The following is a 26,226-nucleotide window of genomic DNA, read 5'->3' as shown; positions in this document are numbered from 1 at the left end:
GATGTTATCAGTTAATTTTTGCATATATCACTCACTTTTGTGAATCCATTTTTGCCTCCTCTCATTCCCTTACCCTGCAAAGAACAGTACCAAATCTAAGACAGTTGAACCTCACATCCTCAAAACACTCAACCTATGCTTGACTACACCAAGACTTCTCTTGTTCTAAGCTATGGAGTTGGAACTGTGGTCCTGTGGACCCAGCTCTCCCTAACTTTCAGTAACCTAGATCACAAGGTCAAAGAGAGGGACTAGGAGAAGCGGAAAATTTCTAAAATATCCAGTTCTCTGTTCTCTGCCAGAAAATGCACAATAGATATCAAAATGTGCAGCTGCTTAGCTGGTGAACAAATGACATCACCCGAATGTCATCTGATACCAACATTTATAGTTTTAAATGTCCAGAACTTAACTCTTTAACTTCCCCTGAAAACCTGGCACTTCTTCTTATGTTCCTTATCTTGGCAGAGGACATCACTATAGCCAAACATCCAAGAGACAGATAAATTAGAATCATCTTTTTTTAAAAGATTTATTTATTTATTTATTTGAGAGAGAGAGACAGAGAGAACGAGTGGGGGGCAGGGCAGAGAGAGAGAGAGGGAGACGAAGACCCCCAGCAGACCAGGGAGCCCAACCCTGCTCAGCTTGGTCCCAGTACCCTGAGATCATGACCTGAGCTGAAGGCAAACACTTAACTGACTGAGTCACCCAGGTGCCCCAATTAGAACCATCTTTAACTCTTCCTTTGACCTTATTTGATACCAATTCAGTGCATACCTCATTACCAATTTTAGGGTATGATTAGTTTTATTATTTGTATTTCTAACTACTTCTAAAATGAGTTTTAAATCTTAAATATGTAAAATTCATTGCATTGTTAAATAAGCCTCCTACGTCATCCATATCAGTTAATAAGTTAACACATGTCAAAAGACCACTAGCTACCTGCCTAATAGCAATCCACTAGTTCTTCCATACTAACAAAATACTGGGTTGTTAAGGGTGGCATTGTGCCAGTATGAATAACCACATTTCCCAGACTTCCTTACAAGTGTATATGGCCATGTGACCAAATCCTAGTTAATGAGATATAAGTGGAAGTTGTTGAGCAGGAAGGGAGACAATTGGTGGACACTCATTTACTTGCTTTTTTTTCCCCCTTCCACCTGGAACGTAAATGCAACTGCAGGAGCTGCAGCAATTCAAAGACACATTGGTTTTATCATGGAAATGCTACATAAGTTTTGGACTGCCTACATCCAGAGAAAATAAACCTCCATCTTGTTAACTCATTATTACTTTAAGTTTCTGTTACCAACATCTAAATGCACCTTGTAATGGACGTGCTATTCCTACAGAAATTATTGTTTTGGTTTCTGAAGAAGATACACCAGCCTAAATGCAAAGTCATAAGCACAATGCCTTTGGACATATCATTTTTGCCACAGCTTACACTTACCTATTTTCTGTGAGCAGAAATCTGGATATCTGCTGGTAAAGCACTATTCCCCCTTGATCCACATGCTTTAGATGGGGTTGACGCCGACCCTGGCTCCAAGACTGACCAAATGACTTAGATCTAAAATAACTGTGGAATCCCATCTTCCTGGCCATGGAACTGGTTCAGAGACGAACACAGGATCCAACTAAGACCAGCAAGAGTCAAGCCCAGAACTCATTTTCAGATTCTTAAAGAATATAGCTTCTCTTTTGAGCTGGCTTTGAATCTGAGAGGGTACCTACCTGCATTGCTGGTCCCCACCTCACACCTACACAGAACCTAAGGATGAAGTCACATAAAGAAGGCAGAGAGAAAGATAGATAACATATTCCCAAACTAAAAAATTTCTTTTTTGCTTAAACCAGGTTCCTAACCACTACAAATAATAATGAACTTAGGTTCCATTTTTAATTTTGTTTTTTAAATAAAGAGAATTACCACAAAATGACCTTCCATAAAATGCTACAACTCAAATGAAATAAAAGGAAGCTTCATTGTACGTTTCCTCCATACGACAACTGGCTCCCAGGCAGCAGCTTTAAAAATGTCTTTTAAATTACATATTTTTCAATCTCAAACACAGAGCCTGAAACATCGGAGCTAAACTACTGAGCTACCATATCAGAGGGATACTATTTGTTAGGGGGTTTTGAACTTAAAATAAGAAATTTTCAATTGTATTAACTTCTAGAATCAGGTAAATTTGACACAGTTTTCAAATCCCTGTAAATTAAATTAAATCCCAATAAAATTACACCATGGTCTGAGATTCATGCTGTCAAAGTTTAGAAAATCCATACAGAAAAAAGAAAATGTACAGGCTGAGCTCATATAATGCTCTGCATGCCTCCATCAGCTAAACCAAGATGTGTATAACTGTTAGATCTTAAGGAAGGAAAGAATAATACAACTATTGTGTTTCTAGGCACAAAGTGAATTTATAAGATCAATCTTTGTAAAGAAATAAAATACTAATAGCCTTTATCTAACAGGCCCACTATTAAGAAAACTAATTAAACTTAACTATATTTCAATAAGTTTAGCCTATTTTAAAATAAGAATATTTCCCAAAAGTCATTCCAGGCATTTTAAAACACTGTCTATCTGGCGCTATAATCTTTGATGTGAAACTAGTCCTTTTATGGCAATGCAAAGGTAAGAACTATTTTTGTCCTTTATTCTAATGAACAGTAATGGAACACAGAATCGAAGCAGTGCCTGAAGTTAACCAGAGAGCAGTAATATTATATCCACAGATGCTATACTCTCAAATAGTATGAATTTATTTTCTAATTGTTCTTTCTTTCTTGGCCTCTACCTTTCCTTTTTACATGGAGTAAGTAAATACTATTAAGGTATATTGTGAATCTGTTTAAAAGTTTACTTATCCCTTCATTATTTCATTACATTTCTAATTAAGGCAATAAACATTTTTTAATGCTAATCATTTTATTAAGTGCTCTTGTGAGGGAAAAAAATGCACCCAGCCTTCACTATATACATTTTCTTTTAGCCAAGTTACTTAGTAAATCCCAAACTACCCAAAAGAAAAGAATTCACCCAAAACATATATGATATACAACTATATCAACATAAATACACTCAAGAATGAAAGTTGACCCAAAATATCTATAAAATTATGTATATAACCATATATCTATAACATGTGTCTCAGAGTTATAAGCTAAATATTATACTAAATCAACAAAGCTGATTTTCAGTTGTGCCTCATAGGATTTGGGTTTACTATTTTTATTTTTTTTTTTTTAAAGATTTTTTATTTATTTATTTGAGAGAGAGAATGAGATAGAGAGAGCATGAGAGTGGGGAGGGTCAGAGGGAGAAACAGACTCCCCGCAGAGCAGGGAGCCCGATGCGGGACTCGATCCAGGGACTCCAGGATCATGACCTGAGCCGAAGGCAGTCGCTTAATCAACTGAGCCACCCAGGCGCCCTGGGTTTACTATTTTTAAATCTCACCTTGTATTCAAAATTATCCATATATACAAGCCTGACCAGGAAAAAAAAATGTGCATTCTTTAGAACAACTTTAATCAACGTATTGCAGAATTATCATCTATTTCCATCTTGTACTGGCTTTGGTGACTGTTATACTGCTGGACCTTATACAAACAGAATATTTTTTAAAAGCTTCATTTAGGGACGCCTGGGTGGCTCAGTCGTTAAGCGTCTGCCTTCGGCTCAGGTCATGATCCCAGGGTCCTGGGATCGAGCCCCACATCGGGCTCCCTGCTCTGCGGGAAGCCTGCTTCTCCCTCTCCCACTCCCCCTGCTTGTGTTCCCTCTCTCGCTGTGTCTCTCTCTGTCAAATAAATAAATAAAATCTTTAAAAAAATAAAAAATAAAAAAAAAAAGCTTCATTTATATTTTCCCAATCAATCTATTGACGAAAACAGGCTTGCTTTCATTAAGAATATGAAAAAGATAAATGTTATAAAACAATATATACTTGGTATGCAATTTTAAATATTTTCTCTACCTACATTATTGCTTTCTGCTGTTATTTGATTAAACATTCACTTGAATGTCTTCCTTAAACAACTATAATATAAGTTTCTGTGCAGTGTATATATGCTGCATTCTCCACAGTACTTCACATCTTCAATATGTGGGTGGGCCTCATTCAATCAGTTGAAGGCCTGAAGAGAAAGCACACTGAGGTTCCCCAAGAAAATAGGAAATTCAGCCTCAGACTATCTTTGGACTTGAGCTGCAACATCAACTCTTCCCTGGGTCCCCAGCTTGACAACCTACCCTGCAGATTTTGGACCTGTCAACCTCCACAATCACATAACCCAATTCATACTCATTCATTCTCTCTCTTTCTCTCTCTCCCCACTTCCATCCCTTCCTACCTCTCTTCACATATGTGTGTGTATGTGTGTGTGTGTGTGCATGCGTGTGTATTATTGGTTCATTTCTACAGGGAACCCTGACTAATATATTCATTATTCCATGGGGTCAGCTACATTTCATGACACTAAAAATCTATTTTAAAATACTCTTTAAGGCAAGAAGTTTCTGGAGAAAAATATATACCAGCTTAAATATAGCCAAGCCCTAAACTAAAGATGGTACATTATTATAAAAAGAATGAATGGTACAATTGTATAAAGAACAACCTATGGGATTTATCACTAGAATAGAAGTGAGGAAATGAGTAGATAATATAGACTACTCCATAATTACCATCATATTTCTTTGATTCTAAGCCATACCATTTGGTTTTTTAACACTTGAAAACATCTAAAATTGTGATGCACATTATAATCACTCTCAGCCAGGTGGCAGTCCTCAATAGTTATCATATGCCTGTGTATACACATCAAAATTTGCAGAATCCATGCCAGGGGCTGAGAGAAAAACTCAGATATATAATAATAATGGAAACACTCTTTTAAGAAATGTTGCAACACCAACTCTCCATGACACAGAGGATGATGTTGTCTGGAAAAGCATGCACAGTGAATGAAGAAGAGATTCAAATCTGTCTTTGAACTGGAAGAAGTTTAAGGAATGCTTTGACCAATTTACTTACGTTTTCCTTTCTTGTATGCATAAAGTAATGACATTTTTAAAATTACCTTTCAAAAGGCTCTTCCAACACGTATACAATTATACTAAGAAAGGGCTGTTCCATAATTGAAATTGTAGAGGGTTTTTTTGTCCAAGTAAATAAAAGAACAATGTGTCTTACAATGAAAATGATCTTAACTGTGATGAAAAACAGCAGTGTACCGGCTATCAGAATTTCTAGTGTGCAGAACTAATGACAACTTCAAAGACATGGTGGGCCTTTACTCTACACCAGCAGTTCTCAAAATTAAATGTGCATCAGAATCTCCTGGAGAGCTTAAAGATTGCTAGGCCCCAACCCTGAGCTTGTGGTTCAAGGCAGCACAACTCATACAAGACGTCACTCAACAGCAGGGCTGAGAATCTTCATGTACTCTTTGATTTGGGCAGGATTAGCTCAGGGGCAGAGTTGAGTCTGCAGAAAAAGGACATCAGTACCTGCCCCTGCACAGGAAAAGGGGAAGCAATGACTGCCTTGTGAGTGATCCATTTCCAAACCCAATTCTGACACCAACAATCTGTGTCATAACTGCACAAGGCACTAACGTTTCCAATTATTAATCTGAAAAAAGAGAAAATGGAATTAAGACCCCCTCTAGCTCTAAAATTCTAAAATCTTTGGCCACAAAAAAAAGAAAAAAAAAGTATAATTTAGGGCACTCATGATCTGGAAAGGTTTTCTACTCAGGTCTCACTCAAAATATAACTTCCAACATTCTGATTAAAATTGGACCCAGAATGCAGAGCTTCCAAAACAGTGGAGTGAAGAGTTCAGCAATTCTTCTCTCCCAAAACAATGATAAAACTGCCAGAATTGTCAAAACCCTTTTCAGGACCCTGGAAAATGCCCAAAGGCTTACAAGAAGGCTTTATTCAACAAGCACTACTGAACTCGGGGTAAGAACAGTGGAAGCGGCATTTGAGCTTGGAGCCGTCCCCATACCCCATCACCCTCCACTTCCATCCATGCAGCTGTTCTACCTGGGCTGGGCAAGGCATGAAAGGCAGCACTTCTGCTGCTTCAGGGAACTCACCTGGTTTGGAGAAAAGTGTGGGAAAGCACCATGCCCACAGGCACTGTCAAAAAGAACAGCAAGCTCTCTGGCAAAAATCAGAGGAGGCCAATATCATAGCTGTGTGTGGTTATGACCCGGCTAACATTATTGGACCAGAAAAATACTGAAATCGTGAGTACCTACCCCTCCATCACACCTAATCCCCAAGGAAGTTGCCTGCCAGTTTCTCTGCTCTCCTTACTCATCACCTCTTTTCCTCACCCTTCCACTATGGGGATAAGAATTTTAGTATGAGATCCAAAGGCAAACAGATTATACCTAAATTCATGTTTTCAATGAAGACATTACTCCACCTCCGCTGTGCAGATGACAATTATATCTACTTCTTAACTCTCAACTGGGTTCTAGGTCGGTAAGACTGTAAAGCAGCTGAGCTCCAAGCAGAATAGGTTTTATTACAAACACTAATAAGAGTCAGCGAGGATACTGGCCTGGAAAATACCATTTCTTTTGGTCTCTTGTGACACTGAGGCTAGAGAACAGAGATATTTTTCTCAACCTAGTACTGACGTCCCATCTTCTGCTGTCAAAGAAAAATGAGAATGCTGACTTCATAATCTCAATCTATAACAATGAAAAATGGAAGTTTCCTTCACCCAAAGAGGTGGTAAGTTGCAGTGAGGAATATTCATAATAAACATTAAAGATGTAAAGTTAATAATGAATATTAAAGAAGTTCTCCCTGCTGATGCTTTAATTTTATATAATTTATTCTTCTTACTGACAAGAATGAGTTAAAGATTGGCAGATGTTTATTTCAATATAAAATCTATGTTCTCAGAATGAGAGCATTCTTATTCACTGTAATAAAGAAAACTTTACACAAGAGAGCAATTTTCCCTCGAATACAGCAACACCTTCTGCGCATCATAGGCACTCCGTAAGTGTCTTGAATTAAATGAATAATTGTAAACAATTGTTGCAAAAAATTTCTATTCATTTTATTGTTTACAATTATTATCTGAAAGTAAACATGTATATTCTTAGAAATTTATCAAGAACATCCATTTGATGATATTCAGTGTTAGTGCTTTCCTGGTTACGTTATTTTACTCAGGTTTACTGTTAGTAAAATGACCATGAAGTAATAAAGTAATCTGGTAAATAAAATATTTAGGTTTCTAGGCAGGATGCAAATACACTAGAACAAGCTGGTCATGACAGATAATGGTTAAATTTTGCAGTTTACTCTCTAGATAATACTGACTCCAATCAATGTTACATCAGTAAATTTGAAATGTTATTTACAAGTAATAATTCATATAACACAAAGCTAAACATATTGCTTTTGTGTACATAAATTATCACTTTAAGAACAATCCACTGACTTTAGTACTATTAACATTAGAAAACCGAACACAACAAATTAAAATCCCAACAACTGAAACCAAACTCAAAACAATATGTTACTAATTCACTCATTTAAGGTAGCTTATAATTTTTTTCACTCACTAAAGAAAATATTCTAGGAAGCAATTAAAAATACAGCAAAAATCTAAAATATGTAATGTGTTTAAGCTCTTAACTTGATAATTCCACTTCTAGGAACCTATCCTAATAAAATCACCCAAAATGTTGAGGCATATTAGTGAACAGGGATGTACATCAAGACATTATTTACGGCTGTAACTGAAAACAACCTAAACGTATCCAATAGAGAAATATAGTCAAACAATGGGTTATTGTATAATCATTAAAACTGGCTATGAAAAATTTTTACTCATGTGGGAGGCATATAATTATTTGAGAAAGAATATAAATGATTTACAATAAATTGTATAATATCATTTATTTTATCATGAATGAATGAGTGATAAAATTGTAGAATATCTACTTTAATTTACTAAACCTAAACAAATACACCTCAGCTGGGATATTATATTCACCATCTATCTGTTTTACGTCATAATCCATTTTTTTTGTGAAAGTTCAGAATATTTTAAAGCAAAGCTATGGAAATAATCAATTAGGAATCATATGTCAGGATGAATTTTTCTATACAGTATTAATAAAACCTCTTAAAATAAATCTATAAAATTGGCTAATTCCAAAAGAGACTGATTTCTAAGTAGTACATAAGCATTATGAGTGTGAATTACATTTGCATTTATTTTGGTACTTGGAATATTTACTAAACTACCTCTGAGGTTAACACTTCTAGAGTAAATCAAAATGTAAACTAAGTGATCCCAGATTCCAGGAATTCAAGCCAAGACTCAGATCATCAAGTAAAAATAGCTAGCAGTGAAGTTACAGTACCAGTTATATTTGTTTGAAATGCTATTCACACCCCAAATCAGAAAAATTAGGAACACACAGTACATACTGAATTCATTTAAAATTTTTTTCCTTTTGTGGGGTGCCTGGGTGGCTCAGTCGGTTAAGCGTCTGCCTTCGGCTCAGGTCATGATCCCAGGGTCCTGGGATCAAGCCCTGCATCGGGCTCCCTGCTCAGCGGGGAGCCTGCTTCTCTCTCTCCCTCTGTCTGCTGCTCTGCCTACTTATGCTCTCTCTCTCTCTCTGTGTCAAATAAATAAATAAAATCTTTAAAAAAACAAAAAATAAAAAAATAAAAATTTTTCTTTTAGAGACAAATGGAAAGAAAGTAAAGTCCTAGAAATCTTCTTTTTCCTAATCAAAGTGGGAGCAACTGATTTCAGTTTGGCCATGTCAGGTTTGAGATTATCAACATCATGTCCACATAGAAACTCCATCCAGGCAGCAGTCGGAAATTAAAATAATTACTAATCAAAAATAAATAAATAAATAACCTGCAGTTCTTCTTCCCTTGCCTGCCTTTTTACTTGTGGGTATTACTCAAAAGATCTTAGTTTGAGTTCCCCAGAAACAAACCCTAAAATGAGGATTCAAGTACAAGTAGTTTATTTGGGGATGTGCAAGAAATACTGATAGGGGATCAGGGAAGTGAGACAGGGAAGAGGAGGCAGCCAGTAAAGGGTAAGTTACAAAGCCAGCTACACTGTGGGCGGCTGGAGTTTAATTCCCTAGGGAACTCAAAGACCAGTGTAAAATACCACTGCTTCAGAGTTAACCCAAACAGGGGTCAATCACTGGTTAAGGGCTGCTGTAGGGGTGCACTAGGTATTAATTTCATGGCACTTCCAGCCCTCCTGGGAAAGTGAGTGAGAGTTAGGGGAAGGAGGTCTGCACAAAGGGTCCCTAGTCCCAAGGCTTCTGGAAAAGTCCTCTTAAGCCCTAGGGGAAGAAATGCGGACATTGGCAGGCAATTGAAAATAGGAAGAGAATAATGATCTGGTGAGGTGCCAGGGTATGGGCAAGGCACTGAGGGCATCAACTCAAACAACTATCCCTAAACTACATTATGTGTGCCCAAGACTTCAATCATCCTTTACCTGATGGATCCATTTCACACATGACCTTTAAATTCAACCAACAGAACATCCACCACGGCCTGGCTATCATATTAAAATATTAGCACTGGTTCTTAGCAAGGTCTGGTATCCAGTTTCCATATGGAGGATTTAAGAATGACAGTCTGGCTTAGGTGGGTGGTGCTAGAAGATTTGATATTGCATAGCAAATATACTATAGTTTATATTGTTTATTTGTTGTATTTGCATAGCAGGTTTCTATATTTACTTAGATTGGGTTTGTGTGTGTGTGTGTGTAACTTTGATGGAGTTGATGGGAGAATGGTCATATGTGGCTCACATCCACAGGATACCCCTCAGTGGCCCACAGCCAGAACCTTAATTGTCTGTCAACTCTACTGCATTCCCTGGAGTTTGCTGGACTCTCGGCTCTGTATCCCATCCCAGAATGCATCTTCTGGACCCTGCAGTTTTACAGCCCACTCAGTCTTATCTTCTAGTTCTTGGCACATAATCCTTGGTTCTTCCTGCTGTTAAGGTTCTGAGGCCTCTGCCATCTCTAATAATGAACTTCCCATTCTAGTCCCTCTGCCCTGTAAAAACCCATCAATAGTCCTAGATATCCTAAAAATAGAAGGTAAGTGAAGGACAAAAAAAGGTATGGAAAGAAGGGATTTAGACCAGCTGAACCTCTAGTTCCTAACTCTCCTTAGAACTCCAGCTCCTACTGCCAAAGCTTTTCCCTCACATTTCATACTTAGTGTCATTTTCTATCTCAAAACATCAACAATCCCAATAAGGACATATGTCTACCAAAAGACCCAGACAAGAATGTTAATATCGGCTTTAGTAATAATAGCCCAAACCAGAAACAACCCAAATATCAATGAAACATAAAATGAATACATAAATTGTGGTATATTCATATGATGGAACTACACAACAATACAAAAGAATGAACTACAGCTATTCACAACATGAACTGCTAACAGCACACTGATGAGTGAAGAAAGCTGGGTATAAAATAGTATGTCTATATATTCTGTATTATTTCATTTAGATGTGGTTCAAGAATGGAAAAAACTAAAACTGGACCACTTTCTTACACTATATACAAAAATAAATTCAAAATGGATTAAATATCTAAACGTGAGACCTGAAACCATAAAAATCCTAGAAGAGAGCACAGGCAGTGATTTCTCTGACATCAGCTGTAGCAACATTTTTCTAGAGATGCCTCCTGAGGCAAGGGAAATAAAAGCAAAAATAAACTATTGAGACTACATCAAAATAAAAAGCTTCTGTACAGCAAAGGAAACAGTCAATGAAACTAAAAGGCAGCCTACTGAATGGGAGAAGATACTGCAAATGACATACCCAATAAAAGGTTAGTATCCAAAATATATAAAGAACTTATAACATAACATAATAAAATAAAATTTAAAAAAAAGAACTTATACAAATCAACACTCCTAAAACAAATAAACCAATTTAAAAATGGTTAGGAGACATGAAGAGACATTTCTCCAAAGAAAACACCCAAAAAGACACACGAAAAGATGCTCAATATCACTCATCATCAGGGAAATGCAAATCAAAACTACAATGAGATACCACCTCATACTTGTCGGAATGGCTAAAATAAAAAACACAAGAAACAAGTGTCAGTGAGGATGTGGAGAAAAAGGAACGTTTCTGCACTGTTGGTGGGAATGCAAACTGATGTAGCCACTGTGGAAAATAGTATGGAGGTTCCTCAAAAAGTTAAAAATAGGACTACCCTATAATCCAGTAATTGTGCTACTGCATATTTACCCAAAACATACAAAAACACTAATTCAAAGGGATACACGCACCCCTGTTTACTGTAGCAATGTTTACAATAGCCAAGTTATGGAAATAGCCCAAGTATCCATCAATAGATGAGTGTGGTATATATATACAACTGAATATTATTCAGCCATAAAAAAGAATGAAATCTTGCCATTTGCAATGACATGGATGGAGCTAGAAAGTATTATGCTAAGTGAAATAAGTCAGTCAGAGAAAGACAAATACCAGATGAGTTCACTTATATGTGGAATTTAAGAAATAGAATAAATGAGCAAAGGAAGAAAAAAAGAGAGAAAGAGACAAGCCAATAAACAGAGTCTTAACTATAGAGAACAAACTGATGGTTACCAGAGGGAAGGGGGGTGGGGGAATGGGTGAAATAGGTGATGGGGATTAAGGAGTACACTTGTCACGATGAGTACTGGGTGATGTATAACATTGTTGAAATCAATATTGTACACCTGAAACTAATATAACACTGTATGTTAACTATACTAGAAGTAAAAGAGTAAAAAAAAAAGAATGGGAAAAACTAAACCTAAAGTGATATAAGTCATAATAAAGGTCACCTCTAGGCAGGATCAGGGATCACTGACTGAGAATAGTCATGAGGGAACATTTTGGGATGCTAGAAATGTTCTATATCTTGACCTAGGTGATGTTTACATAAATGTATACCTACTTAAAAATCCATCAAGCTGTACCCTTAAGATTTGTGCAGTTTACTCTATATGTTACATATATTTGTGTGTGTGACCTCAGTTTTTAAAAAGGTAGTAATATATAACCATCAGAAATAGGAGGAGACTCCAGGGTCACAGAATTCAAGGGAGAACAAGATTTCCAAAAAGGTACAGTTTAGGCAACCATATGAGTATTACAGAAGGAAAGATCCAAAAAGAAAAAAACCAAGAAGTAGTCATTTTATTAGGAAAGTGCAGGTTGTGATTATTTTGCAGACAGCAACAGAAAAAGATTACTACCAGTTTACTAGATAGGAGGAAGAGATGACCTTCAAAAAGTAACAGGGGAAAAAAAATGGCATGTAGTTTAATGGAAAAAAGCCCTAAAGGAAAGATTTGGGTTTTCTTGATTTTTTGTTTTTTTGTTTTGGTGAAGAGGGATATGATAGAAAAAAACTTAAATATGTTTGAGAGCCAGTATGTTAAAAATAATTAAAAATACAAGAGAAATGAAATGCCTAATGGGCTAGGTACAAGGGTCCAACTACAGCGCACACACCAAACCCAGCCCACTACTTATTTTATAAATAAAGATCTAGTTTAACACAGACACCCCCATTTCTTTATGTATTGTCTAAGGCTGCTTTTGCCCTAAAAAGGCAGGATTGAATAGTTGTAACAGAAACCATCTGACCACGCACAGAAAAGTTTACTGACCCCTTCAACAAGTATCCTCTAGGAGTCAAGAAGAGAGAGAATTAACAGAATTAGGAAGGTTACCCCTGGGAAAAGAGTAGAAAATGTGTGATTATGCCAACATGTAGTGAAAGAGCAAAGGAGGGATATAAAAAATTATCCCTGGTGCGCCCAAGTGGCGCAATCAGTTAAGCATCCGACTCTTGGTTTCGGCTCAGGTCATGATCTCAGGGTCGTCAGACGGAGCCCTGCATTGGGTTCCGAGATCAGCGCAGAGTCTGCTTAAGACTCTCCCTCCCTCTCCCTCCCTCCCTCCACCCCCCGCCCCTCTCTAAATAAATAAATTATTATTTTTTTAAATTAGTCCTATTCTATGCTAGGAAATGAGCAGTGCACCGAATACCCATAAAAAATCAGAAATGGTTTCAGGCTCCCAGAAACTAAGCCAACTATAAAAACATGAACAACTACTACTGATACATCTATGACTACAGCAATGACTAATGTTAATATCATACTGCTTACTGAACACTTCCACCTGGATATTCTCAATGCCACCAAAAACTCAAAATATCCAAACCAAACTCATAATCTTGGCACCTTCCTCTCCCTCAACCCCTAGTAATTCCATTCTTAAGTCCTGTTTTCTTTATCCTCTGACTATCTCTGGAATCCATCTACTTGTTACAATCCCCTTAATCTCCACATCTAGTTCTAGCTGCCATCAATCTCATTTGGACCACTGCACTAGGTTCCTAATAGATGTACTGATATCCACTCTGAGTCCCCTGCAATCCACTTTCTACAGTATAGATTCCAAAAAATATACACACACAATGGAATATTACTCAGCCATAAAAAAGAATGAGATCTTGCCATTTGCAACAATATGGATGAGCCTAGAGGGTATGGTGCAAAGTGAAATAAGTCAGAGAAAGACAAACACCATATGATTTCACTTATATGTGGTATCTAAAAAACAAAACAAATGAACTAAGTAGAAACAGACGCATAAATACAGAGAACAAACTGGTGGTTGCCAGAGGGGAGGGGGTGGAGGTGAGCAGAAAAGGAGTGGGAGATACAGGCTTTCAGTTATGGATTGAGTAATTCACGGGGATGAAAGATACAGCATAAGGAATACAATCAATAGTAACATAATAGCACTGTATGGTGACATACACTTGTGAGCATAGCATAATATATAAAGTTGTCCTCAAATCACTATGTTGCATACCTGAAACTTATGTAAGACTGTGCCAACTACACTTCAATTTAAAAAAATGCAAATCTAATCATAAATCATGTCATGCTACTCTCCCATTTCCCTTCCCCCCACTACCCTAGCTGGCTTAAACTCCTTTGATAGCTTTTCAAAAAATGCTCATCTGGTAAAATTCAAAAGCCCACTCATGGCCAAAAAAAGACCTTTCCAAAAAAGCCCTTGGTACCAGTCAATTTAACTAAGCTAACAATATTTCCTAGAAATTAGTTCCAGGTTAGTTAGCCAAAAAGAAATCTGCATGCAATTTTGAGTAAAGCCATAGGCCTTGTGCTCTGAGGGTCAGTATAAGGCACCACACTGTTTGCTTGTACATGTTGACACTGCTCTGTCTGCTCCCCTTGTTGACATAGGAAGCATCTGAGCCTACAGCTACTCCAGCTCCTTGCCAGACCTTCAGGTTTCTGAATCCTGGCCCATCTAGCTTCCCTGGACCAGACACATGTGAAGCTCTTGGCAAAGAATACCAGCTCTTTCTGGAGGACACCCCCATTGTCAAGACTGGAGAGGGCAAGAGTCAGGTACAGGCTCTAGTTTGTTCTTAGGGGTTTCAATTTATCCTAGTGGGATCTAGTTCATCTCAGTTGTTCCTTCTGATTGCTAACCCTGCTGACCCACCACCAGATACAAGATACAAGCCCTCTATAAACTTCTTCTTATCCCTATCATAAATGTCTTATTCCATATCACTCTTAGTGATTCTGCTTCCCTAATGGAACCCCTAACAAATGTGTGTCTACTAGCCTGCCTGTCTTTCCAGCCTGATTCTTAGCCACCTTCTCTGTGTCATAACCACGCACTGCATAGACCCACTACATAGACTTTATACATGCTATTTTTTCTGACTGGAATCCACCCCCATTTGTCCCTGGCCTTTGCCTAGTTAGAGCCCACCTTCCCTGACATTATTCTCACAGCATCAGGTACCTTTTCTTTATAGCATTTATTGTAGCTTTTTTACATTTATTTTTAATTAATTCTATCTCATTCACCTAAAAACTTGCAAAGAACAGGGACTTTATTTGATTCTGCTCACAGGTATATTCCAAGAACCCAGAAGAGCACCTGGGACATGGTAAACACTCAGTAAATATTTGTTGAATAAGTGAATTAATGAATGAATACTTGCTCTGTGCCAAGCATTATGTTAAATGCTTTATGTAGATTATCTCATATAAAACTTACAAAAACACTTTGAGACTAGTACTATTATCATCCTCATTTTGCATATGAATAGATGAAATTACATTGCTATAAGTGGTAAGACTCCTATCCTTCCATTTATGTGCAAAGAACAGTTTTACTCAGGCATTCATTCTCTTAATCTCTTTGCCCTTCACAGCACTATAAGACCAGTTTAATAGGACTATTTATTTTTTCATGTGACAAATGAAGAAGCTCATATTTAAGAAGTTAGTTAACTTGCCTAAGGCCATACAAGGTACCAGCTACAGCTAGAACACAGATCCAACACCAAGTTCATTGTTTTTTTAAAAACTTGATCCCTCTACTTCCTTGCACCAGGCCCCAAATTTATCCCTATACTGTGATCCACATTCAGATTCACCAAATCTCCAATCACGACTGACCTCCACAGTAAACTCTATGAGCACTATCTTCATTTTAGAAATCAATAAAGGTGATGGGAAGACATAGCACAGCACTTTAAACAACACACAGTTGTATGCTAATGACCAACAATGCCATGGCTTATTTTTTACTGGGATCATTTAAACATATCTCAAACTCATAGTAAAAGGGAATGCGGAGGGCGCCTGGGTGGCTCAGTCATTGGGCGTCTGCCTTTGGCTTGGGTCATGATCCCAGGGTCCTGGGATCGAGCCCCACATTGGGCTCCCTGCTCTCCCTGCTCAACGGGAAGCCTGCTTCTCCCTCTCCCACTCTCCCTACTTGTGTTCACTCTCTCACTGTCTCTCTCTCTCTGTCAAATAAATAAAAATACTTTAAAAAAAAGGGAATGGGGAAAAATGTATATCATACCATATTTATATGAAAAAGTTTTTCAAAGGATGCAGCTAATTTTTCATAAGGAGGAGGAAGGAAGAAGAAAGAAAAAGAGTAAGGAAGGAAAGTGAAACGAAGAAGGTGGGAGGGAAGAGTTGAAAGTTAAATTTTCCTTCCTAGCAAAATCAAGCCAGCTTTTTCAGTCGCATAGGAAAGTATGATTTCATTAGCCTCTACACAATATGCTTAGTCATTAATCCTAAGTAAATCACATGGCCTCTGACAAAGCTGTCCTAAAAACCTATCTGTGTGACACATTCTATATTTCAATTTTCAATCACAAGAGATTCTTATAGTTCCACAATGTCAAAGGAGGTAATTTGAGAATGATGACAGCAAAATAAGACGACAGGGCAGATAATCACATTGACAACACATGTCAGTCTTCGTAAAACTCAACTCAACAGTTTAGATACTTCTCACAAATTCTAGAATTCAATCTAAGTCAATTATTCCTAGCTTGGGTTTTATCATATTGGAATGCCCTAGAAACAATCCTTCATTCATTCAAAACCTACAATCAAGAAAACCTACAAGAAGAAAATGTTCTTCCATTCTCTACTAATATTTTACCTCCAAACTGTTCTATTGCTTTTGAGTGAATTTAATCTTGTGTCTACAAAGGCTAACAATGTAAAGGATTAAGCACTTCTTTAGGCTTAAAATTCTTCAATTTTCTTAATATTCTTAATAGCAAAGCTTTTTAAACTAAATTATCTGTAAAGCCTCTAAAAGCTAATTTCCCCTCCTGGAATCAGACGTTTCAACATTAAATATATCTAATTTAATTTTGAATATATGATGCCTGTTGGCTTACCAAGCCTTTCATTTTCAAGTGCACTGACAAGCAGGAATAGCAACTTTTATTCTTAGTCACAAAACTTAAAATTCTTTAATTTCCTTTTCAAATATCTGACTCTACCATAGTACAATTTTGGATTATACATTTCTGTAAGTCACTGGCACTGGACAATGAATAACATGTACTAAATGCTTAATAAGCACCAAGCACTACTCTAAGAACTTTACATTTATTAACTCATTTAAATTTAAGGCTATACGCACCCTACAAATGATTTAATAATTAATAGGGTGAAAGAAAATGCACAAAAGAAAAAATAAGATAAGCATGCATTTCATCTAAGCAGAGTTGATGTAGCAATTTACAAACCTATTTACTTGACAGAAGAAATGGTTTGTTGTTACTTTAAGATGTGCTAAATGTAAAAAACACATACATCCTGAAAACAGAATGCTTCCTTTTTTTTTTTTACAAATACAGTTTTTAAAAAATGCTTTCTCAGTCACCATTATAAAAGCTATTATTGAAAACCAAGAAGCAAACTAAAGATTACAATAATAATGAGTAAATTTTTATTTAAATGCAAAGAAAAAGAATAAATTATATATTTGAAATAAAGCAGTAATTTAGATGTTCTTTTTAAAGCAGTTACTATAGAAAATTGTATTGCAAAATAAATATAATAAGCTTTCTAAAATCAAAATCAAAACAAACAACAAAAGCAAGCAGCATACCAGCAGATTCCTAAATATATCTACTTCATACATTGGAAAATATCGACCTTGTTAACAAACATGAAAAATGTTCTTGTCATCATGACATGAAGCCTAACAGATATTGGTGTCAAGTGAATGATAACATGGCAGAAGCATCTGTAGGTTAACACTCACTTCTTTGTACAATCTAGAAAATATATACCAGATAAAATCTACTACATAATATCAATATACTTCCACTAAAATTAGGATTGTTACATATTTGAGGTATTTATCGTAACAAATTCTCTGTTATACTACCCTACAAGTCATTGTGTAAAGTTTAAACTTTAATTTAAAATTACTTTAACGTATTCAATCTATATTTTTGAGGCAGTTCAATGAAAGCTAACTCTGTAATTCATTGAAATAATTACCTGGGTAACTGAGCTCCTGATGATAAAAGTAGCCATTTCCTCTCTAATAAGCAAGTGCTCTTCCTTTTTATGTCAGCCATATGGTAGTCTATTATTTGACAGAACAATAACAAAAACAAAGCACAGTATTTTCTACATGATATGAAAAGTGTTTAGCACATTGCCTAAAACACAGTAAGCACCACAAAAAAGTTAGTTATAATCATAATTGTTGATATTATTAACCAAGGGAACCAGACATGATGCAAACATCTACCATGCCCCACATATTGCACTATAGCTTTACAATTAGGCATTTCAACATAGACTGCATCAGAGGAGCTTTAAAAAATATCAATGCCTGTAAAATACTTAGGAATAAACTTAACTGAGGATGTGAAAAACTGAAAACTACAAAACATTGATGAAAGAAATTAAAGAGGACACAAATGGAAAGACATCCCATGTTTATAGAATGGAAGAATTAATACTGTTAAATGTCCATACTACCCAAAATGATTTACAGATTCAGTGTAATCCCTAGCAAAATCCCAAAGGCACATTTTACAGAAATAGGAAAAACAATCCTAAAATGCATATGAAATTATAAAGGACCCCAAAAAAAACAAAACAATTTTAAAAACAACAAAGCTGAAGGCATCACATTTCCTGATTTCAAAATATATTACAAAGTTATAGTAATTAAAACAGTATATTGGCATAAAGATAGACATATAGACCAACAGAACAATAGAAAATCCAGAAATAAAGCCATGTAAATACAGTAAACTTATCTCCAACAAGGATTCCAAGAATAAATGATGGGAAAGTATAGTCTCTTCAACAAATGGTGATGGGAAAACTGGAGATCTGCATGCAAAAGAATGAAACTGGACCCTAATCTTACATAATACATTAAAAATCAACTCAAAATGGATTAAAGACTTAAATGTAAGACCTGAAACTGTAAAATTCCTAAAAGAAAACAGAGGGGCAATGCTTCATGACAGTGGCCTTGGCAATAATTTCTTGGATATGACACCAAAAGCACAGGCAACAAAAGCAAAGATAGACAAAGTGGGACTACATCAAACTAAAAAGCTTCTGCACAGCAAATGAAACAATAAAAAAAGTGAAAAGACCACCTACAGAATGAGTGAAAATATTTGCAAACCATATATCTTATAAGAAACTCCTTCAACTCAATAGCAAAAAAAAAAAATAAACCAATTTAAAAATGAGCAAAGGAGGGGCTTGGGTGGCTCAGTTAGTTAAGCGTCCAACTTTTGATTTTGGTTCAGGTCATGATCTCACGGTCCTGAGATCAAGCCCTGCGTTGGGCTCTGTGCCCAGCGTGGAGTCTGCTTGAGATTCTCTTCTTCTCCCTCTACCCCTCCCCCTACTTGCACTCTCTCCTTATCTCTCTCTAAAATAAATAAATAAAATCTTTTAAAAAATAAATGAAAATAAAATAAAATAAAAATGAGCAAAGGAAAAATCAACAACACAAGAAACAACAGGTGCTGGAGAGGATGCAGAGAAAGGGGAATCCTCTTGCACTGTTGGTGGGAATGCAAACTGGTGCAGCCACTCTGGAAAACAGTATGGAGGTTCCTCAAAAAGTTAAAAATAGAGCTATCCAGCAATTGCAGTACTAAGTACTTACCCAAGGGATACAAAAATACAGACTTGAAGGAGTACCCTGATGTTTATACCAGCATTATCAACAAGAGTCAAACTATGGAGAGAGCCCAAATGTCCATAGACTGATGAATAGATAAAAAAGATGTGATGTATATATATACAATGGAATATTACTCAGCCATCAAAAAAATGAAATATTGCCATTTGCAATGACATGGGTGGAACTAGAGTGTATTATGCTAAGTGAAATAAGTCAGTCAGAGAAAGGCAATTTTGGAGCTAGAATGTATTATACCAAGTGAAATAAGTCAGTCAGAGAAAGACAAATACCATACGGTCTCATTCATATGTAGAATTTAAGAAAGAAAACAGATGAACATATGGGATGGGGGAAAAGAAAAAATGGAGAGGGAAACAAACCTTAAGAAACTCTTAACAATAGAGAACAAAATAAGGGTTGATGGATGGACATGGGTGGGGGATGGGCTAGATGGGTGATGGGTATTAAAAAGGGCACTTGTTGTGATGAGCACTGCGTGTTGTAAGTGAATCACTGAATTCTACTCCAGAAACCAATATTGCACTGTATGTACACTAACCAAACTTTAAATATAAATAAATAAATAAATAAATAAGCAAGCAAGCAAACAAAGGACTTGAATAGACATTTCTCCAAGGAAGACAGACAAATGGCCAACAGGTATAAGAAAAGATGCTCGACATCACTAATTATCAGAGAAATGCAAATGAAAGCCACAAAGAGATATCATCTATCAGGATGGCTATTATAAAAAAAAAAAAAAGATAGCCAATATTGGTGAGGATGAAGAAAAGTTGGAATTCTTGCATGATGTTGCTGGGTATATAAAATGGTACAACCACTGTGAAAAACAGTATGGAGATTCCTCAAAAAGTTAAAAAGAGAACTACCCCATGATCCAGCAGTCCCACTTCTGAGTATTTACCTAAAATAATTTAAATCAAAGTTACATAATATTACACTGTATGTTAACTAACTGGAATTTAAATAAAAACTTTAAAAAAAATAAAATAAATCAGGGTTACAACAAAGAGATATTTGCACTCCCATGTTCACTGCAGGCATGATTCACAAAAGCCAAGATGTGGAAACAACCTGAAGTTCCATCAGTGGGTGAGTGGATAAAAGAATGTGATGTATACATACAAATGATTATTCAGCTTTAAAAAATAAAGAAATCTTGCCATATATGACAATACAAATGAACTCTGAGGACATTATGTTAGGTGAAATAAACCAGTCACCGAAGGACAAATATTGCATGGTACCATCTTTACAAAGTATCTTAAAAAGCCAAACAAGGAGAAACACAAAGTGGAATGGTGGTTGCCAAGACATGGAGGGAGGGGCTTATGGAGAGTTGCTATTCAGGAAGCATTAAGTTTCAAAAGAAAAAAACAAATACTGATGGATGGGTCCCAGCCCCAAAAATTCCAATTTAATTGGTTTGGGATGCAGCCTGGGCACAGAAATTTGTTAAAGCTCCCGTGTGATTTAAATGTACAGCCAAGTTTGAGAACTGCTGTTTAAATAGATACGTTATTTCATTTAGTCCTCATAGATTGTATTATTAATTCCATTTTACAAAGCAGAAAACTGAGACTCAGAGAGATACAGTAACTTGCCAAAGACCTAGATCTGTTCAACTCTCAAAACCTTTCCACTATACCATGCTGCCTTCTGAACTGTAAATATCCCAAAGCCATCAGTCAGTTTCTTACAAGCTTCAAACTCTGCTGAGAAAAAAAATCAACTATTTGCTTTGCAAATCTGCACAGTGGTATTAAAGGGGCCTCCTTATGAATTCTGAGCTCTGGTACAGGTTTTTGTTTTTGTTTTCCTTTCAAACCTGGACCCACAGAAGGTCATGAAATCAATTCAGCGAGATTCAATAGCATTTTTAAATTAAATAATAGAACAGATAAAAATGTAACAGTGCCAGACTGCATTGCATGTAATAGAAAAAGTATTAACTGTAAGTACTGAGTCTTGAAACTTTTATTTCTCTGTGTGTGTGTGTGTGTGTGTGTATGTGTGTACTATGGCAAGTAGTAAATCATATTTCTTACCATGAGTTGCAGCCAAATATGTTTGAAAGTTATTCTAAGTAGGGATAAAACCATAGGATAAAAAGACAATCCTGAATATTGTTCATTTTCCTTTTTTTTAAGATTTTATTTTTAAGTAATTTCTACACCCAATGTGGGGCTCAAACTCATAAGCCCTAGATCAAGAGCCACACGCTCCACGACTGAGCCAGCCAGGTACCCCTGTAATTCGTCTTCTGATTTGTGTACACTTATGTTTTTCTTTAATCCTAGAATGTCTTCCTTTGCTACCCAGCATTCAAACCACATCTTAGTTGTCCCCTCCTTTCCTTCTGTCTCCTAGGCAGAATTAACTGTTCTTTGGTGCATCACCACTGTTAACAACATCTACCACACTGTATCATATTTTTAAAGTATTTGATTTAAAAAGGGCAGTGTCTCTCATTCTCAGAAATATGAACAAAACACAGAGCCTGATACACAGTGTAGCTTAATTTTTTTTTTTTTTTTACAATTAGGGACAGCAGCTCTCTATTATTTTACTCATGAAATTTTAATGATACAAAATATAAATTAAGAATGAATCACATCTTCTATCTTTCTGAATAATCACAAATTAGCACTAGAGCTACCTTAATATCTGGCTTATCCACATCTAGTCTAGATGATACTCTTCTCTGCCAAAGCCTACATCAAAGAAGAAGACAAACTTTGAATTAGTTCTACTGGATTAGCTTACATTGTTTATACCAGCCTACTCTCTTATCTATTTTAATATTAAATCACCTTCTCCAATTCCTATTTCTATACTTGCTATTAAATTAAATTAAAATAGATTTATTGAACACTTACCAAATAAAATATGCTAAATAAGTTGTGATTTGTTTCCATTTTACGAATGATAATAGGAAAAAATATTTTTACTAAAATGCAAATCCAAAGGAAACAAAAAAAAATTATTCTCTCTCGATCTTAACTCCATCAAAGTTTTTATCATCTATATTCATCTAAATAAAGGCATCTTAAGTCTTCCCCATTTCTTGAGTTTATTGAAATATTGGGACTATTTAACCATTCAAGAAGTTATTTTAAAAATAAATATTATATATACACACATACAAATATATGTATACAAATATACAAACATATGAGTTTTATATTCCTGACCAGTCAAAAGTCAAATATCGTCACAATATTCTGAATAATTAAGACTTTTAATGGCTATCATTCACTATTATCTAGTAAGTACCAAGTAGCTGTGGAAACAACATATAAATTTAAATAAATTAGAACTAAAATTTATTTAGCATTAGGAGAAAGTTATTTGAAGTTATAATAGGATAGAAATGAAAATTAAAATTGGAAGAATGCCAGAGAGCATGCTCCATAAAAATCTATTTCAGTAATCCATGTGATAAATTCTGCCAGTCTTTCTGCAAAGTTAACCTTCAAATTTTATAATTTTATGCAATCTTAAAATGTGAAAAAGAAAACCACATACCATTTCTTTGTTTCAAATTTTGGGCCCAAGTTAAATGGCTCTACGATATTCTACATTATGCAGCTTCACATAACATTATGGGCCCAACTATTAGAGTCAACAGCCAGCCGTGGCTGGAGCTGACCGGCAGACAGCATCGCTGATTCATCTCGGGAAGAAACAGGCTGCAGCATCCACAGCTCTGATGATGCCCAAAGAGGGTGAAGAACTGGCCATAAGCCAAGTATTTCCTCTTGGAGCACAGATAGGAGGACTATAAGTAGACATAACTTAGAGTTTGCTACATTTGAATCTTAACTCAAATGTGATACTTTGGGGCCAGAAAAAGAGGTGGAGGAAGGTACAATTAATAATTTCCAAAGCTATACCGTGGTCCCAAGGTTGGACAACTTACGAATGTTTTTAGGATACAACAATGTTTTCCTTATTCATTTAATTCCATTAACAAGAGTTGTGTGACGATTTCACCTATACTATGCTAAATATTTAAGTTAGTACTTTAAATAAAACTCCCTCTAGGTAGCCTACAACAAAACAATGAATTTCTTATTTTCTTAATTTGGTGCATTAGATTTTATATAACATTTATCTCACCTACGAACTATATACCTAAACATCATAGAGTTAAAATAATAACCCTTCATCTATTATGGAATCTGAGGCAACTGCTTAAGCAGGCCATCAGGATAAAAAATAATGCAGACACCAGTCAGAAAGGGAGATTGAGTTACAAATGTGCCCAGGGGGGCTGTATGAACCAAAGCAGCTCTTCTTTCTCAGCTTCCCAGTCCATTTAGCTGGCTCCTCAGACAAGAACCCACAAATTAAAGGATGCAACCTAACCAAGGGACCCTAAACCAGAACCATATCCAAAACTCAAATGAGACAGATAAATTATAGTCAGAAAGAAAGAAAGAATGAAAGAAAAAGAAAGAAAGAAAAGAAAAGAAAGGAAAGGAAAGGAAAGAAGGAAGGAAGGAAGGAAGGAAAGGGAAGAAAAGAGAAAAGAAAAGAAGAGAAGAGAAGAGAAAAGAAAAGATTGTTCCCCTTAATCACTCTTTAAAATGCCATACTGGAGATTTTACATATCATAGAGAAGAAATGCTCTTTGCTAAAAATCAAACATTCATCTAGCTTTCCTATGAGAAACTACAAATCCAACCATGAAAGCAAGATTAATAAATAGGTGGCACAAATCTAATCTTCAATCTTTCAATATTTTTATAATTGACTTGTAATTCATTTTATAACTCATTTTTTAGGGATCAGTTTAAATCAAAAGTATACCAGAAAGCATTCCAAGAAAGCAAGAGGTGTTTTCATATTTGCAGGAGAAGTAAATGAGAACTAAAATTTATTTTATTATAACATATAATATAACATATAATACTATATATTAGTGATTATTAATAACTAACTTTAATTATTAATAACTAATAATTATATAAATATATAATAGAATTATAGTATGTGTATATTATAAATAAATAATACATATATATTATAAATAAATGAGCCTTTATGTAAACCTGGACATTCTAATCTGGCAGTGATGAAAATGGAAATTTCTCATATGAAAGACATTTGGCCATGTTATTATCAAATTAGTTGCTTATAATTTCAAAACAGTTATGGGGGCTAGGATATAAACTTGATCCTAATTCATTCTTTAGTTCAACATATATTAAAAGTACCTAATTCGAACCTAAGACCATGACTTTCCTACTAAATTAGTTTGGACAAGAAAGATCTGGGCCTTTCACTGAAGCAGAGAGGAGAGCGTGTGCTCTAGCCTCGGAAGCCTGCAGACCACCACAGTGCATCTGTTAGTCCTTGTGGATAGCCCCAGAAGGCTTTTTAATGATGTAGAAAATGGATACAGACTGTAGGACTTGCTTAAGGCATTCTCGAGGGATTACTACTGAAAGAAAATTCTACTCTACTAAAGACTCAAAAGATTTAAAAAAAATCAAACACCAATTACACTGTTTTGATAGTTGATTTCAAAAGACTACTAAGGAAGAAAACTAACCTTCTGGAACGCTTGCAAAATTACTACAAGCTAGTTTTACTGCTCTGTTCAAAAAGTCTAGGGCCTAATTCAACTTTTACTAAGTGAGAATTTACCAACCCCCAACAATTTGGTTTTCAGCCTCCCTCTATAGAGACTTGACGGATGGTTTAAAAAACACTCTAGAAAAAATATTTTGGTCTGAAGAAAAAAAAATGACATTTCTCTGTAAGAGAGGTGGAAGTGGTAGCCCCACGTCTTTTATTTGTACCAAAGGCTGCGCCACCTTCAATAAGCATTTGGAGCCACATTCTATGTCACACATTTGGGACTTCCACCATCCACTCTTCTATGGTGCAAAACTGACTTTGGAGGAAGTTTTAAAATTAGTCTCGGGTCATTCCTTTAGTCTACTTTAGTGCAGAGCTGTAATAGCCTTCTACTTAGGTAACAGAGACTTGGTAAACTCCTATCACTCAGCCCACCAGACTCTCAAATCATGGGATTCTTTACTTGACTGACAACAAATTAATTTGAGGGAATAAAGCCTCAAATGCACTGCCCCTCAAAATAATATGCATGAAGAAATTCCTAAAAGATATGCAGAACTTTCATTCTTTGAGACACTATAACGTCCATTCATGAATGAAGCCAGTTATCGGAGAGCTATGTACCTGGGCCACACCACATGGCTGGTCACAGCCACCCTAACAGAACTGCTTTAAGAAAAAGCATAGTTATTTATTGAGCACATACAGTCTTTACCAAGGTAGATGTTATTCTCATGTTAGAGAAGAAAATAATCAGATCTTGAGAGGTTATTTCCCCCAAAGACACAGAGCCACACCATGGGTCTATTAGATGAAGGACATTATAAAAAATAGCCCAATGAATCCTGCTGACTTTCAGTGTTAAGGGTGTTGAGGAAACTGTATTACACTATACTGAATCCACTTTTAAATAAACTATAGGAGAAATTTCATTCTGGATTCTAGACAGGAACAACTTTGTTCCTCTTAG

At 35.9% G+C, this 26,226-nt stretch overlaps 1 protein-coding gene across 6 annotated transcripts in view; it reads right to left on the bottom strand.

The window, feature by feature from the left end:
• The window catches only part of TTLL7 (tubulin tyrosine ligase like 7), a 150,541-nt gene that overhangs the window by 112,396 nt on the left and 11,919 nt on the right, over window positions 1-26,226 (bottom strand). Inside the window, exon 1 of one of the 6 annotated variants that reach the window (XM_078072834.1) lies at window positions 17,984-18,004. The exons of the other annotated variants lie outside the window; for them this stretch is intronic. The gene's annotated coding sequence lies outside the window, so the exon portion shown is untranslated. Of the gene's footprint in view, window positions 1-17,983; window positions 18,005-26,226 lie in introns of those variants that run through there. 6 annotated transcript variants of the gene reach the window in all.

This window comes from Halichoerus grypus, chromosome 5 (genome assembly GCF_964656455.1).
Source record: "Halichoerus grypus chromosome 5, mHalGry1.hap1.1, whole genome shotgun sequence".
NCBI lineage: Eukaryota > Metazoa > Chordata > Mammalia > Carnivora > Phocidae > Halichoerus > Halichoerus grypus.
Note: the sequence above shows the minus strand (reverse complement) of the source record. Positions and strands in the feature narration are given on the sequence as shown.